Raw genomic sequence first — 17,500 nt, 5'->3', positions numbered from 1 at the left:
CAATGCTATAGTTCTGTCTCTCTTCTTTCTCCGATCTCTTCTCTCTCTCTCCTTCTCTCTCTATCTGTGCTTCTCTTCCTCTCTCTCTTCCTCTCCCATCTCTCTCTCTCCCTCGCTCTCTCCCTCCCTCCCTCTCTCTCTCTCTCTCTCTCTCTCTCTCTCTCTCTCTCTCTCTCTCTCTTTCTCTTTGTGTTCCGCTATCTCTTGCAGTGTATGAGGCAGAATGGGCGATAGCCATCCTGAGAAGCCCTCGAGCACTCGGCCGGGGGAGGAGAAAGAGGAGGAGAATAAAAAAAGGGGGGCTTGGCGGCAAGCAGAAAGTATTCAGATACTTACCTTTAATGCAAGAAGTTTGAGGAGCAAAGAAAATGTACCGACTAATCCAATATCCTCATGGCACTGCAATAAAAGGAAGCATTTTTACGCTGCAGGCGTATAGAACAAGGTTGAATGGAGTACGGACACATCAAGAATATTGAACACAGAATAAGTGATGGTGAGGAGCCCAAGCCAGGAGCCGTGTGGCTACGGCTGAAGCCGTCACCTTTGCCCTATGCGCTTTAGGAACTGTTAGGGCAGGTGACAGTCACTATTGGGAATCTGTAAGGGGTGCGGGATTCGAACCCACAACTAAGCTAATGTGAGACCAGTACGCTTTTGATTACATCACCAGTGCACTAACACAGAATATAATAAACATAAATAAATCCATAATATTGTGTATCAGAGGTATTCTAAGTGATATATTTTATTTTGTGTATCAATGCCAATTCTATACATAATCCACACATATGAACAGAGTTTCATTAGGATCTCTATATAAGAATGAATAAGGAATAAAGCTAATAGAACATTAGGTTTCATTGCTAGGACTGTAACGAATAGAAGTGCAGAGGTAATTATTAAACTCTAGCGATAGTTTGACCCATCTTTGACTATGCGGTACAGCTTTGGTCTCCGTCCTACAGAATGGACATCAATTCACTAGAATCAGTACAAAGAATGACCAAAATGATACATGGACTCAGAAATTTGCCTTGCGAAGAGAGGCTTAGGCACCTTAACTTACACTCTCTGGAAAGACGCAGAGTGCGGGGTGATCTAATAGAGGTGTTCAAGTGGATCAAGGGTGATGCAAACAAGGTCATCATATTAAAACAACAGGGCAGGACTCGCAGTAATGGTTATAAACTGGACAAATTTAGATTTAAAAGGGAAATAGGCAAGAATTGGTTTACTAATAGGGTGGTCGACAAATGGAATAAACTTAGTAACCATGTAGTAAGCGCTGAAACTATCAGTTATTTTAAGAAACGATTAGACAACTTTATGGATGGGGATGACAGGTGGTTATGGATACGGAGCTGCCTAGTGTAGGCCTTACGGTCTCTTGCAGTCTCCTTCGTTCTTATGTTCTTATGATCTTATGTTCTTATACTCAAATATTCTATACTCCATTCCAATATGAAATTACACTCGATTTCTGCCGTGCAGCTCGGTACAGTTGGTAGTCCTGCAGACTCCTGGTCCACACAGGCACCAGCGACATGCAAATTCCTCACCTCCTTCAGAAAATATTATATTTCTCCACTTTGTTCACGAAATAGGAAATTTTACTCCAATCATTAAAACGAGCAGTCATTCTATAGCTATAACAAAAAAATTCAAAAACTCGATAGGGTAAGAAACTAAGTAATTATGTGGAGTTGAAGTCAAGGAAAAGAAATGATCGGTTTATACACATCTTTACTTATAACCGAAATTTACAGCAATTATGATAACAGATGTAGAATAAAACATGTGTTCTCCTACGTTAACAACTCCTAAATAGGATTGTGCATTCAAATTTCACATAGAAAGCCATATTTTTCTTATCATTATATTGCGTCATGACGATTGTGGCGCGAGGGAAGGAGGGAAAGAGGAATGGTAGTTGCTGACTCCTTCCCACCTCCTCCTCCTCGTCCTCTTCATCCTCCTCCTAACTTATTCATCATTCAGTTTTTTTGTTTTGTTTTTTTGAGAAAGTATTCGTTTTCCATCATTCTTACCCGCGCAAAAATGCTTATCAAATCATTGACTAAAGCAACTACCATCCCTCCCTCCCTCCCTCGCACCACGAGCGTCATGATGCAAAATGTTTACAAAAATCCTTAATTTTTTTTCTTTTATGGCTTTCTATGTAACATCTGAATCCACATTGTGTTCATGAGTTGCTAATGTAGGAGAACACAGGTTTTATTCTATACTTGCCATCATAATTGCTGTAAACATCGATTATAAGTACAGATGTGTATAAACCAGTCATTTATTCTTTTTTATTTCAACTCCACATAATTATTTTATTTCTTACCCTATCGAATTTTAAAATTTTTGTTGTAGTTACAAAACGACAGCCCTTTTTAATAATCGAAACCAAAATTTCCTATCTTATAAACAAGATGGAGAAATATAATATTTTCTGAAGGAGGTGAGGAATTTACATGTCGCTGGTGCCTGTGTTGACCAGTAGTCTGCAGGACTACCAACTGTACCGAGTTGCACGGCAGAAATCGAGTGAATTTCATATTGGAATGAAGTATTATATCAATCAAATATTGAAATGATTCTTTGCTGATATTGACATATCATTTGATAATGAGATGTAGATCCGAGTTCTAGTGTAGTAAAACGTAAAACTAGTTTAGACAATAAACGATTGTGTTGAAGAAAAAAATATTTTTGCTATATAATCTTCAGTTACTGGACATCAAACCTCAGCACACAATCATATACTTCTTTGGGGTCAAGTTGTTGTTTTTTTATCTAATAAAATAAATGAACGTATGGCTTTTTTCTTCATCACTATGTGAGGCAGGAAGTTTTGTCACATATAGTCAGCCGGGGCAAAGTGCAGTTCACAATGACCGTGGTGAATTGTCCGGGGTTCTTTATGTTCGCAAAACAGAAATGCTCCCGCGGGTACTACGCGGCAAGAACACCGTCTTCGCGAAACGGGAACGCGACCGCGGACAGAACGCGGCAGAGCCTCCATATTCGTGTATAAATGAGCGCTACACGTGAGCTGCGACGTACTTTACATACAAAAAGATGAATAAATAAACACCAGAGCCAATGTTGGAGAGAACCTAAGTTTATATAAACCCAAGATCAGACATCTGGAGTACAACACAAACTACAGTTACATTACATGAAGTAGAACGACTTCACCAAAATTAAAAAATATGCATTGCTTACAGTTAGAATGTTCTTAAGAGTATCATCACTGAAGGAAGCTTTAAATATTTTGCTAAGTAGTTAATACTTTTGCCTAACTTCCATACTAATTAACGTTTCTGAAACATTTTCACACCATCCTCCTTGGCAAGAAGGCAAGCTATCTGGATATATTCAGGAAACAACTTGTTGCATAAAAGATATAAATATTTTGTATTAATATACATCCTGAACACAACAGGCCCATGACTGTGTGATACTCGCAAATTGCTTGTAGATTTTTTATATAAAACATAGATAAATAAATCGATAAACAGATAAGTAAATAAATGAATAAATAGATAAATGAATAAATAGATAAATAAATGAGTAAATAAAAAACTAATTAATTGACGAATACATAGAAATAAGAACATCATTTTATATTGACAGAACGAGGAGGGAGGGTCACCATGCAAATGAAGCGGCCCTGCTGTGGATGTGCTGTGTCTTGCTGCATCGCTTCTGACCCGGGCAGGAGACAGGGATGACCCTCCATCTACGAGGAGCTAAGATGAGAGGGAAACAGTGGATGGTAGATGGGAGTGAAATAGGTGGGAATGGATGCGTGCCTTGGCTGGCTACCCCCCTTATATGGGGGAGAGATCCGTTGTATACAGACAGAATAGAAATGTCAATGGAAATAATATTTATTCGGTTCAACGAGGATATCATTTCCTATCATGGACTTTTTTTTTTTTTTTTTTTTTTTTGCAACTTCCTCTTGCGGAGTACTTTAAAAAATATTTTTGCATCACGCCAGGTGATTTTATTCATTTATTGGATAAACTAACAAGAAAAATCTACCCGTAAATGAAGAGATTATATAATACCATTAAGAGGCTCTGGAACTCTCTTCCCCCTGATAATTTGACACTAGCCTATGCCTTGGATTTTAAAAGATGACGTATTAAGACGCTGGTAACGTAAAAATATAAGAACATAAATAGAAATTTAGGAGACTGCAAGAGACCTTAAGGCCTACACTAGGTAGTTCTATATCCCTTACCACCTGTCATCCCCGTCCATAAAGTTATCATATCTTTTCTTAAAACAAGCGATAGTTTCAATGCTCACTATATGGTTATTAAGTCTATTCTATTTGTTAACCATTCTATTGGTAAACCAGTTCTTAGCTATTTCGTTTTTAATCGGAGGCGTGTGGCTCTCACAGATTCCTTATCACGGGTTCGAATCCCGCGCTCCTCTTCGCCAATAGTACCAGGTGCACAAAGGGTAAAGGTAACGGCTTCGGCCACATCTACGCGTCTTCTGCACTTGACTCCAATTTCAGATATTCTTCCATCTTTATTTTCCGAAAGGCCCCTCAGTGAGCATTTTATTTCTGTTCTGTTTTTGGCCTTTCTGACGCTATTTCAAACAAGTGGATAAAAAATAGAAAATAATCAAATCATGAAGAAAAGGAAGGAAAACTGTTCAGGTCCCTCCCGAGGACAAAAAAGAAAGATAAGAAAAGGAAAATGTTAAAGATAAAGAAAACGATCCATGAGAAACTGCGAGGAATCATGGCGAAAGGGGACAGATCATTGATAATACATGGCGATGGTGAGAGAGATACTCTGTCACAAGCAAGCTGATAAAGTGGAGTTTCCCCTGATAAATGCTCTTATTGGGAAGCTATTTGAGGAAGGGACCAGAGATAGAGGAGCCACTGTTGACTTCAGAGGAAGGGAAGAGCACAAAAAAGATAAAAAGGAAAACATTTTGCCCATCTAAGCAATAATATATGAACAAAAAAATATACGTATATATCTAGAAAATATAATTATACTCAAGTATAGTGAGTTAGAAATATAAAAAGCACCATTGATCTTAGATAAGATGATATGGAAATGAACAGGAAGAAATAGGCGAACAGATTCATTTAAATAAAGAGCATTATAAAAATAATACAACGATACATCAACTGCCAGAAAATGTAAAAAATACATGTAAGCCTTCCTACTCAGTTCCTGATACACCCTGTAAAAAAATCATGAACTCTGAAATGCACAATAATGATATGTAAGGGTCAACAAATTTCATAGCCGAGACTATACAGCGGTGTCATCCAAAGGACAATATCATTTCTAACGCTATTCAACCTATTCACACAACTCCACACCAAACCAGATACAAAACATCAAAGCTCTCAAGTTTGAAAATGACTTAACAATAGCCCAGCACTCCAAATGATAAATAACAGTAAGGTAGAACTACGAGTCTCACAAAAGAAAAGGTATCCCCTCGTATATGCAATGTATATATATATATATATATATATATATATATATATATATATATATATATATATATATGTGTGTGTGTGTGTGTGTGTGTGTGTGTGTGTGTGTGTGTGTGTGTGTGTGTGTGTGTGTGTGTGTGTACGTGTATATGTACATACATATAAATGTATATATGCAAATATAAGTGAGCAATGTGAATCACAAATAATTAATTTCACTGTTCTCTTCTATCTACACCCATTAGGCTAATTACGTCTCCCTGATCTCTTCCCTCATCCCACTTTCATTCATTCCCTCTCATTTCTTTGAAATGTGATACAATCCGGCAAACTCATTGACTGCTGATTCATAGCAATTAACGGGCAGTAATTGGTCTTTTGCGAAACAGCGCAAACTTTGGTCATCTGAGTCTGTTTTTAGACCCACTTTGGGAGCTGCTCAACGAAAGAGGCATTTCATCTCTGAAGTCGCCAGATGGGATGAAGGCACAGCATGAGGAGGCGAGGGATTGATGGGAGCGATGGAGGGAGGGAGGGAGGGAGGGAGGGAGGGAGGGAGGGAGGGAGGGAGGGAGGGATGGAGGGAGGGATGGAGGGAGGGACGTGATTGGAAGGCGCAAAGGAGGGAGAGTGGGAAGGAAGGAGGGATGGAGGGAGGAAGGAAGAGGGGCAAGTGGAGGCTCGGAAGTGGAGTGGAGAGAAGAGGAGACTAAGAGGTGGAAAGAGGAGAGTGGGGGTTGGGGGTTGGGGGTTGGACGAGGGAGTGAGGGGGACGAGAAAGGGACAGAGGGCAAGGGAGAGCTGGGGAGTGGAATAGAGTGGAGAGGGGGTTATGAGGTGGAAGGAGCAAGAGTGGATTTTGGGTGGATGGTATTTCATCTTGCATCACTTCACTGGCATATTATCTCCTCTCTCTTAGGGACCCCATCCACGGTACGATCTGGTCTTGGGGCCGCCGGGCAAATCTGGTCATATCCGACCAGATCTGATCGTGTATGTACTGATTTTGTCTTTTCTGACCGATATACACGGTCCAATCTGGTCGGATTCGACCAGATCTATCCAGCGGTCTCAAGACCAGATCGTACCGTGGATGTGGTACCGTCTGGCTAAAGCAGAGGGTTGTCTCCGTATTGAAATTCTACTTAAACAATTTCTTCCTGGCTAAAGTGAACCTGTTCTATCTCAAAACTGAGTAAACAAAACCCTCCCAATTAATTGTTACAAAGCTGGGATGATTTTTTTTTTTCCTCTGGTTAACATCAAATGATTAGATTCAATTATGGGGTTGTCCTTGAGTTAAAGAGGAGGTCTTCTCAGTGATGTTCCATAACTCACCTGCCATCACCTCACCATCTGTTTCCCGTCCTAACGCAATCCTTCCTGTCTGCTCATACGCTTATCTATCTGTATGTATGTATGCATATATGTCTACGTATATGCATATGCCTCTATTGGTTTGCCTATATATGTGTATCTATCACCCTGTCTGTTTCTGTCTGTCTACATATTTGTTTGCTGATAAATCTAAAGAGAATCCCAAAGAATTCTATAATTACAATAGAGATAAAAAGGTTATTAGGAATCATATTGGCCCACTATTATCTGCTGACGGTCAACTTGAATATTCAAATGAAGGACTGATCTTTCAAACAATTATTTTTGTTCAGTATTCGTAAACGAAACACCTCAAAGTAAACTCCAAACTGAAACCTGTAAAAAGTCGAGGTTGAACTTACTGCGGTAGATATAACAAAAGAAAAAATTAAAAGGTGTATAGAAAAACTCAAAGTTGATATAACACCAGGGCCTGGCGGTTGGCATCCAAGAATCTTAAAGGACATAAAAAATGAGATTGTTGTTCCATTAGAAATTATCTTCAAGAAATCCGTTATATCCGGAGGTATATCAAGAGAATGGAAGTTAGCTAACGTCACTCCCATATTTAGAAAAGGTGAAAAAATAAACTAAATAACTACAGGCCTATAAGCCTGAATTCAATCGTAGGAAAAATTACGGAAACTATCGTCAGAGATGCTATCGAACATCATTTAGAAAGTAACTATTTGATAAATGATAGCCAGCATGGATTCAGACGGAAACGGTCTTGCGTGACTAATTTACTCAAATTCTACAACACAGTCATCCCGAATTATGACAAAAGAAACAGTATAGATTTTACATATCTAGACTTTGTAAAACCTTTTGATATCGTTCCCTACGAAAGACTACTTGCTAAATTAGCTTCACACGGAGTAAGTGGCAGCCTACTAAGTTGGACTAGTAATTGGTTAAATGATCGAAAGCAGAGAGTTGTTCTAAATGACAAAACTTCTAGATGGAAAAAATTTACGAGTGGAGTTTCTCAGGGTTCCGTTCTTGGGCCACTTCTATTCATAGTATATATAAATAATATAGGCTAAAATCTATTGTCTCCAAATTTACTGATGATACAAAACTGCGGAATGGCAAATAATCACTTAAACCAATTAGATAATCAAGAAGATTTAGATAAACTACAGCAATGATCTGAAAAGTTGCTAATGAAATTTAACACAAGTAAATGCAAGGTTATGCACATAGGTAAAAATAGCAGTAGGTACGATTACAAGTTATTTGAAAATTCGTTAACAAAAGTGGATAGTGAAAAATATCTCGGCGTAATTATCAGTAATGATCTCAAATCATCTAAGCAGTGTATTTCAGTCTCTGAGAAAGCAAATAAGATCCTAGGACTGATTGCGCGATCTTTTGATTTCAAAAGTCCATCTCTCATTAACAAGCTATATAAATCGTTAGTTCGTCCACATTTGGAATATACGTACTGTTTCCGTATGGTCACCGAATCTCATTAAAGACATTGACAGGTTGGAAAAAGTACAACGGCGAGCCACAAAACAGATTCCAAATGTAAAAAGTAAAGCATTTGAAAATCAACTAAAATATATGAATCTGTTTTTCTTAGAAAAGAGTAGACTCAGAGGTGACTTGATACAAACCTTTAAGATTCTAAAGGGGATTGACAGCATAAAAAGTGACAAAATTTTTACATTGAATGAGAATCCGACAAGAAATAATGGTCTCAAATTGTCAGGAAATAGATTTGATTTGGAAGTGGGTATAAACAATATCGCCAACCGTGTAGATATTGAGTGGAACAAACTTCCTGCAGAGGCAGTACAATGTAGTTCAGCTCGAAGCTTTAAGATTCGTTTAGATAAATACCTGAGAAAGATGCTGTAATGCCTGCTATTTATTTTATATTATTTGTTTGTTTGTTTGTTATCATTTGTCTGTTTATTACTATTTGCTTAATTTTCATTTATTATTATTTATCTGTCAATTTATTATCATTTACTATTTACCTGTTTATTATTTCATTAGTATTTATACTATTATAATTTTTATTCATCTATTTATCTATTTATTTATCATTATTAAAGGAAGCTCGCTGGCTAAGCGGGTTAGGGCGTCGTTACTTGCGGCAAAGGTCGAGGGGATGGCGGTTCGAATAATGCCGCCGGCGAGGTTGAACCAAGGGCATGGTTCATAAAATTCCACGCTACAAAGTCCTTTATAAGGGGCACCGTCCTAGCTTTCCGATGGAAGGAGTTTGTGACGTTAAACCATATCATCATATCATGTTTTTTTTTGCAACCGACCTAGTTATGGACCAAAAGGTCTCCTGTCGGCATGCTCCTCAATTGTAATCCTTTGTCTCTGCCTGTCTATGTCTCTACCGGTCCATCTGTCTGTCTGTCTAGGCATCAATTCCTGTCTCTCTACCTGTCTATTTGTCTGCCTGTCTCTCTGTCTCTACTTGTTTATCTGCCTGTATTCCTGTCCCTTTGTCTACCTGTCTCTCTTTGTATATGTGTATATACATACATATATATTACATATATATATATATATATATATATATGTAAAGTAGACCACTTGGAAAAAGAAACTAACGAAGCAGAGCGCTTTCGTATATTACATCTTCAGTGCAACAAGTACCTTGTTGCACTGAAGTACTTGTTGCACTGAAGATGTAATATACGAAAGCGCTCTGCTTCGTGAGTTTCTTTTTCCAAGTGGTCTACTTTGCATAAGTGAACACACGTACCCGTGTTCTTATTAGCATATATATATATATATTATATATATATATGTATATATGTATATATATATATGTATTTATGTATATATGTATTTATATATATATATATTTATATATAATATATATGTATATATATATATTATATATATAATATATATATATTATATTACACATATATATATATATATATATACATATATTATACATATATATATTATATATACATATATACCATATATATACATATAACATATATATATATATTATACATATATATAATATATATATAATACATATACATATATTATAATATAATATACATTTATATATACATATAGATATAAATATATATATATTTATATATATATATATACATATATATATATACATATATATATACATATACATACATATATATACATAAATATATACATATATATATATATATTTGGGATGATGATGGAGAACATAAACACAGGGGAAGGCTCGGAACCCTATGCACTCTAACGTTTTCGTTTCGCGTTAGAACTTCTTCAGAGAGTGTATGTAGAAAACTGCAATTGGAGTTTATATGTACTAATTCTAATTAATCTTTTTCGGACACTTGGGAAAGGTCGTTTTTCTGGCGTGTTTTAGAATTAAAATACTAGTTTCTTTAGCTAAATTGATAAACCCTCCTCGATGATTCGATGAATTATTTAGTAGAAATATATGCTGATTCAACAATTCTTCTAGTGAATTTATCCAAAAACCTTTATGTAGCACTTCAGCTTCTCTTCCAGTTTGGTAATATGATCGAAATTTTTCCGCATGAACTACTAAGAATTAGATGTCCTATGTGCCCTTTTATGTCGTTTTTATGTTCATAAATTCTTTTTTCTAATCCTCTTGACGATTCGCCATACATAATAAGCCATTGAGCAACTATTCACACGGGATTTTGTTATACGACGCTGTTTTCGGAGTTGGTTCTCTTTTTCAGAAGTCTTTTATTAAATCACCTATTCCTCTTGTTAGTTTTCTTTTAGCTATGTTTATACCCGATTTTGTTAAATATTTGTCTATTATTGGTGACGTTTCTGAGCACAGGTACTGATATAAAATTTGTATTATTTTTATTCATTTTCTCTTTCTTTCCGCGATTGTTAAATATTTATTGCTTTTCTTTTTGTTCTTTTCAACATTCCCTCTGGATATCCATAGTTTGTCAAAGGTTTTCATAATGTAATCACAAAAATGAAAGACTAGAGCGAAAATTAAACAGTCTATGTGAAAACAGCGATTGGAATAAAAATTGGGAAGGTGTGAAATAATAACAAATCTTTCAGATAGGAGATTATCGAATACTGAAATTCAAGCTCTATCGCTAGGGACTTAATTCGACCTCACTGGTATTAACACAAGGGGATTCACCAGATTTTATTAAGAGAAACTATAGATGGAGTGACAGCGATATTGAAAAAGAAAGGATTTCAAACAGGGGATTTGTTACATGTTACCAAAGCGTTAGCCATTAAAAACGAATGCGTCATCCCCACAGAAGATTCAAAGAAAGCTTTAATAATCTAGGCTTAGAACAAAGACATAGTAATCACCAATGCAGATAAAGGAGGTGGTTATCGTGATCTTATCAAAAGAGGACTATATCAGGTAAAATGTTAGAGCTCTTAGATGACGACACAATACTTATCGCAAAAAACATATAGGTTTTCGTAAACGAATATGAAGCAGATCAATTCAAAAAACATGCCAGAAAAAATTCTTAATAAAACTGAAAAAGGAAAGAAATAGAAATTAATGGGGGGGACTTCTGGAACAGGAATACCCCACAATCCTCCCAGAATGCGCGGTATTCCAAAAAAAATTCACAAAAACCCAAACGTTCCAATTGCGACCCATAACTTCAGGGGTTGGCAGTGCACGCCACAGACTAGCGAAATGTTCTAGCAAACCGCTATCACCAGGCAATGGGGATCGATCAGCATTTACACATTTGAAAAATTCTAACGATCTTTTGACAAGACTAAAAGATTTAGATTTCACGGGGGAAGGAAAAAGTTAGTAAGCTATGATGTCAAGGCGTTATATTACAAATATTTTGCCACTAACGGTGCGTTAGAAGCAGTAAAGAGAGTAATAAAAGATATGAACGATACTGACCTACCCATAAGAAATACAAGATTATATAGAATTGATAGATTTAATGCGTAAATTTCGGTTGCGTTTACTTTTAATGGTGGGACGAATTATGAACAAACATAGAGGTCTCGCTATGGGTTAGTCCTTTGAGTGCAGTGATGGGCCTGTCTATATATGGAGTTATTAGAAAAAAGAAAACTTCATCAGAATCAATGGTAGGGGATCCACACTGGTTTTTAGATTTGTAGACGACGTTCCTCGCAATCATCCCCGAAAACACCAATGTAAATATAAAGTGTAGAATGCTTAACGCGGTCCAACAGCGATATTCAGTTCTCACGTAGAAGAGGAAACAAAACGGACAATTGCCCTTCCTAGATACGTTAAATACGACGATGGGGAAAAAAAAACTGTTTAACTTTCTCAGTATACAGAAAGGAAACCAAACAAAGAGGATTTAGTACATTACTTCTCCGCACATGATGATAGGACAAAGAGTGGTTTAGTAATTAGGATTTTTTCTCAGGGCACTACGCATCTGTAGTAATGAAATCCTAGAAGGCGAATTTGATTACATTATGAAAAACCTTTGAACAAAAACTTGGATATCCAGAGGGAATGTTGAAAAGAAACAAAAAGAAAAAGCAATAAATATTTTACAATCGCGGAAAGAAAGAGAGATATGATAAAAAAATAATACAAATTTTATATCCGTACTGGCTCAGAAACGTCCACAATAATAGACAAAATATTTAACAAAATCGGGTATAAACATAGCTAAAAAATAACTAACAAGAGGATAGGTGATTTAATAATGACTTCTGAAAAACAGAGAACCAACTCGCGAAAAAAAAGCGTCGTATACAAAATCCCGTGTAATAGTTGCTCAATGGCTTATTATGGCGAATCGTCAAGAGGATTAGAAAAAAAGAATTTATGAACATTAAAAACGACATTAAAAAGCACATAGGACATCTAATTCTTTAGTAGTTCATGCGGAAAAATTCGATCATTTACCCTAATCTGGATGAGAAGCTGAAGTGCTACATATTGGTTTTGATAAAATTCACTAGAAGAATTGTTGATTCAGCCATTATATTGTCTATAATAATTCATCGAATCATCGAGGAGGGTTTATCAATTTAGCTAAAGAAGAAACTAGTATTTTAATTCTAAAACACGCCAGAAAAAACGACCTTTCCCAAGTGTCCGAAAAGATAATTAGATTTGTTTTGTACATTAAACTCCAATTGCAGTTCTACATACACTCTCTCTGAAGAAGTTTCTACGCGAACGAAACGTTAGAGTGCATAGGGTTCCGAGCCTTCCCCTGTGTTTATGTTCTCCATCATCCCAAATAATTGTCTAAAATACTGATTCAATATATATAATATACATTTATATATACATATATATATCTATATATATACATATATACATATATATATATACATATTATATACATACATATGTATACATATACATATGCCTATATACATAACATATGCATATATACATATACATATATATACATATATATATATATACATATATATATATATATATATCTATACATATATTGTACGTATAACATATATATATATATATATATATATACAATATACATATATATATAATATTACATATATATATATATTATATATATATATATATATATATATTATATATATATATATATATATATATATATATAATCTGTCTCCCTGTCTGTTTATCTGTCTGAGCCCAACTAAGTAAGACGGTCTTTGGGGCAGTTGGTGATGAAGCTGAGATGCCCAACAGCTTGCCGGGGCCCTCATGTGTAACACCATTTCAGGATATTTCCGTGAAATGTAGCAAATGGTCCTAAGCTTTACTGAAACCTGTTGTCTCACGGTATTGTCTGCCGCGCATTCGCTTCAACAAACCTTTTAATCATCTTCTGATCGTTTCTATGCCAGAGTTATGTTTGAAGCCGAGTTCTACAGGCATTTTATAAAATAAAAGAAATAGTTTTTATTATGAATTGTAAATAGAAAACAAAGATATTTAGTAGCAATTTCATAATCGCAAACTGGAAACCATAGAGTAACTACAATACTTTTTGAAAGTCATTAGCTCATCGATATTCAATGGGGCAAGGAAAAGCGAGACTCGCTTATATGTCAATAACTTCAGCTTGCACGCACGCACGCACACACACTCGAGCACACGCACACGCACGCACGCGCATGCACACATACAAATACACATGTACATGCAGAGAGAGAAATAAAATTAAAGATACAGTGGGAGAGAGAGGGGGGAGAGGGATAGAGGGAAAGAGAGAAAAAGAGAGAAAGGGAGAGAGAGGGAGGGAAAGAGAAATACAGGGAGAGAAAGGGAGAGAAATGGTGAGAAAGCGCGAGAAAATGAGATAAAGAGAGAGACAGACAGACACAGAGAGACAGATAATAATAAAAACAGATAGAGACAGACAAATACGAAGATAGACAGAGACAGAACAATGGACAGAGAAAAACAGAGACAAACGGATACAGATAAACAAACACAGACTGAGGCAAGCATACAGAGATAGACAGAGACAAAGAGAGACAGATAAACAGACACGGACAGAAGTAGACATACAGAAGGACAGATAGATACAGAGACACAGAGAGAGGAGAAAGACATATAAAGAGAGAGTGAGACAGAGGCAGATAGACTAAGACATATAAAGACACAGAGAAAGACAGAGACGGAGAGAGAGACATATAAAGAGAAAGAGAGACGGAGAGACATATAAAGAGAAAGAGAGACGGAGAGAGACTTATAAAGAGACAGAGAGAGAGAGAGAGAGAGAGAGAGACGAGTGAAGGAGATAGTGGTAAAAATAAGTTTTCCTCGTGTCCCACCAAGACTCGTTCATCGGCTTTGGAAGGCCGACATCTGTTTCAGAAAAATCGACCAAAAATGGAGACTATGAAAGGAGGCTGCAAGACTTTACCGAACTCTGATTGGATCGTGGAGAAAGAAAAGACTTTTCACTGAACTGTGCATCTCATTATGTACCGTATTTCAATGCAATTCGTCATATGAGGAACTACATGCATTGTTGTAATGTAGACGTGCATCCCTTGTATTACAAAGGCGTCTTTTGGCGCCTGACAATTTCATTCGCTAAAGGGAAGGACAAACGTACCCCTGGTTAGGGATTAGGGCATTAGGGGGTCTCTGTACCCGTTCGCGTGATGATACCTTTATATATTTTATTCTGGCTGACTCTTGGCGATTTAATTCGGTTTAGGATTGGATTCTGTGGTGAAAGAGGAGGGGAGGCATGGAAGGACAGAATTCCTGTTTCGTCACTTCAGTTTCCTGAAAGATCATTATGAGTTATACAAGACCTGAAACGACCCAAAGATTTCATCCTTTTTGCTGCAGTTCATGAATCACGCATTAATTGTCCTCATTGCTGCCGTCAAACGATTTTATTCTTCTAAGTGAAATATTTCTCGCAACCAAGAAATCAATCAAGCCTTTCAATGCTCTTCATGATGTGTACATTCGTTCTAGCTGTCGTCAGGTGATTTTATTCAACGGAGAAACCCTTCGCCTACCCCTTCGTGAGCACGATAAGGTTAAGGCTCGTTTCATACGGATCGACCTTTCGCCGTACGCCGTCCACGACACGACCTTGTACTCTCGAAAAAGAAATAGATGTCTATGGTAGCTTTCGCACGTCATGAAGACGGCACCCATGGCTATTTGAGAGCACGGCGAAAAGTCGATACGTGTGAAAGGAGCCTAAGGCAGATTATTCTAAGCCCAAGTCGAAGCCAGGGCCAAGCCTGGAGATGAAATTTGAATAAGGCTAAATATTTGGAACGGAGCATCGCATAAGCTCCGTTCAAAAAAAGTAAATCACGTCACTTGTATATTATTACAGATGACACGATGAACTTTAAACCAGGGGTTCCCAAAAGTTGTGTTCCTATCTAACCCTTGAACATTTTATAGATTCCTATGTACCCCTAAAATTTTAGGGGGGGGAGCTATGAAACTGATGCTTTAATATTATTCTATAATTTGTATGCGTAGATTGCATAGGGATCTTAATAATGATAAAATCAATAAACTAAACTTGGGTAATTTATTAAATCTTTTTATCCATCACACATTTTAATAATCATCTATAATGATCGTTACTTAGTAAAAAGTATACAAAACTATAGAAAACAATGTCATCAAAACTGAGCAGTACTAATAAGAGGGTGGAACTTGTTTCTCTGACAACAAGCTCGTTAATACGAGTGGAAACTAACAATGGGACAACGAAGATCATATTCAGGTCTCTTGAGTTTTGATCTACATTTTGATTTAATTTCCAGCAGCACTGATAAAACTGACTCACAATGCCATGTTGATGGAAATTATAAAAGTGCTCAAATAGCTTAATGTATCCCCCTGAGATTTGCAATTTACCACTGCGGGTAAATGTACCCCGGGTTGGAAACGCCAAACTTAAAGTTAAAGCTTACGATGGTATTCTTAAAAAAATATTTCCTTATATAAATCTTATATAAATCCTTAGAATGGAAATATTCATATAAGGAAAGATTTTTTTAAGAATTCCACCGCAAGATTCTTACGGTGGTATTCTTAATTTTTTCCTTCCCTTATATAAATATTTCCCTTCCAAGGATTTCTATAAGATTTATATAAGGATTTTTTTTTTTTTTTTTTTTTTTTTTATACCACCGTTAGGTTATTTAAGCGACGTGCCCCTCTCAGTTAATCATTTTTTATATAGTATTCCATTTCTGTTTTATGTTTCTATCCATTTTTTTCACTCTTGTGAGGTTCTTAATTACTTTTTTAACTTGTCTTATTTATTTTCTATTTGCTGGTTTTTATCTAGACGGGATTTCATATACTACGCTTAAATAAAAACAGCGTAGTATATGAAATCCCGTGTGGTGGATGTGATAGGAAATACATCGGTGAAACTAGCAGGGGCTTAGACACCAGAATAAAAGAACACCAAGCAGATGTTAGACACCACAGGGTTAGCAGTGCGATAGTTAACCATGTCGACGAACGAGGCCATCTACCGAAATGGGACAAGGCAAAAATTCTTATGGATAACATCACACGACAAGAAAGGCGATGGAGTCCGTTTTTATCAACATCCATGATAACATCAATAAGAGGACTGGGGATTTAATATGGGCTAAAGCAGCAGCACGCTTTGTCATCATGAACAATATACAGAGAGCCCCTGATCCAGACGGACATTTCAGCCACGCGACGACCAACAGGCGGATAATTGGTCCACCCGCTGCGATAACTCGTCACACCGACAGATGACTTCGAGTGGGGGACCAACTTGACACATTGCCACGTTCCTCTGTTATGTTATATATATATATATTGACCAACTTAACTTCAAACTCTATTCCTCTGAAGAAGCCACTCAGGCGAAACTAGTTAGGAATAAATGTATTTCCCTCAGCCCGTGTTCCCTTTACCTCCTATCCACATTCGTCACAATGTATACACATTATTATTATTATTATTATTATTATTACTATTATTATTATTATTATTACTATCATGTTTTAACACGAGAACATAAGAATAAAGGAGACTGCAAGAGACCATAAGGCCTACACTAGGCAGTTCCGTATCCATCACCACCTGTCAATTACGCTCAAGTCCTTCATCGGAGTCTCCACACAGAACCAACAAATTCTTGTTGCAATCTAATCTCATTT

Source organism: Oratosquilla oratoria, chromosome 23 (assembly GCF_046742065.1).
Source record: "Oratosquilla oratoria isolate Oo_2021 chromosome 23, ASM4674206v1, whole genome shotgun sequence".
Taxonomy (NCBI): domain Eukaryota; kingdom Metazoa; phylum Arthropoda; class Malacostraca; order Stomatopoda; family Squillidae; genus Oratosquilla; species Oratosquilla oratoria.
This window is presented reverse-complemented; position numbering follows the sequence as displayed.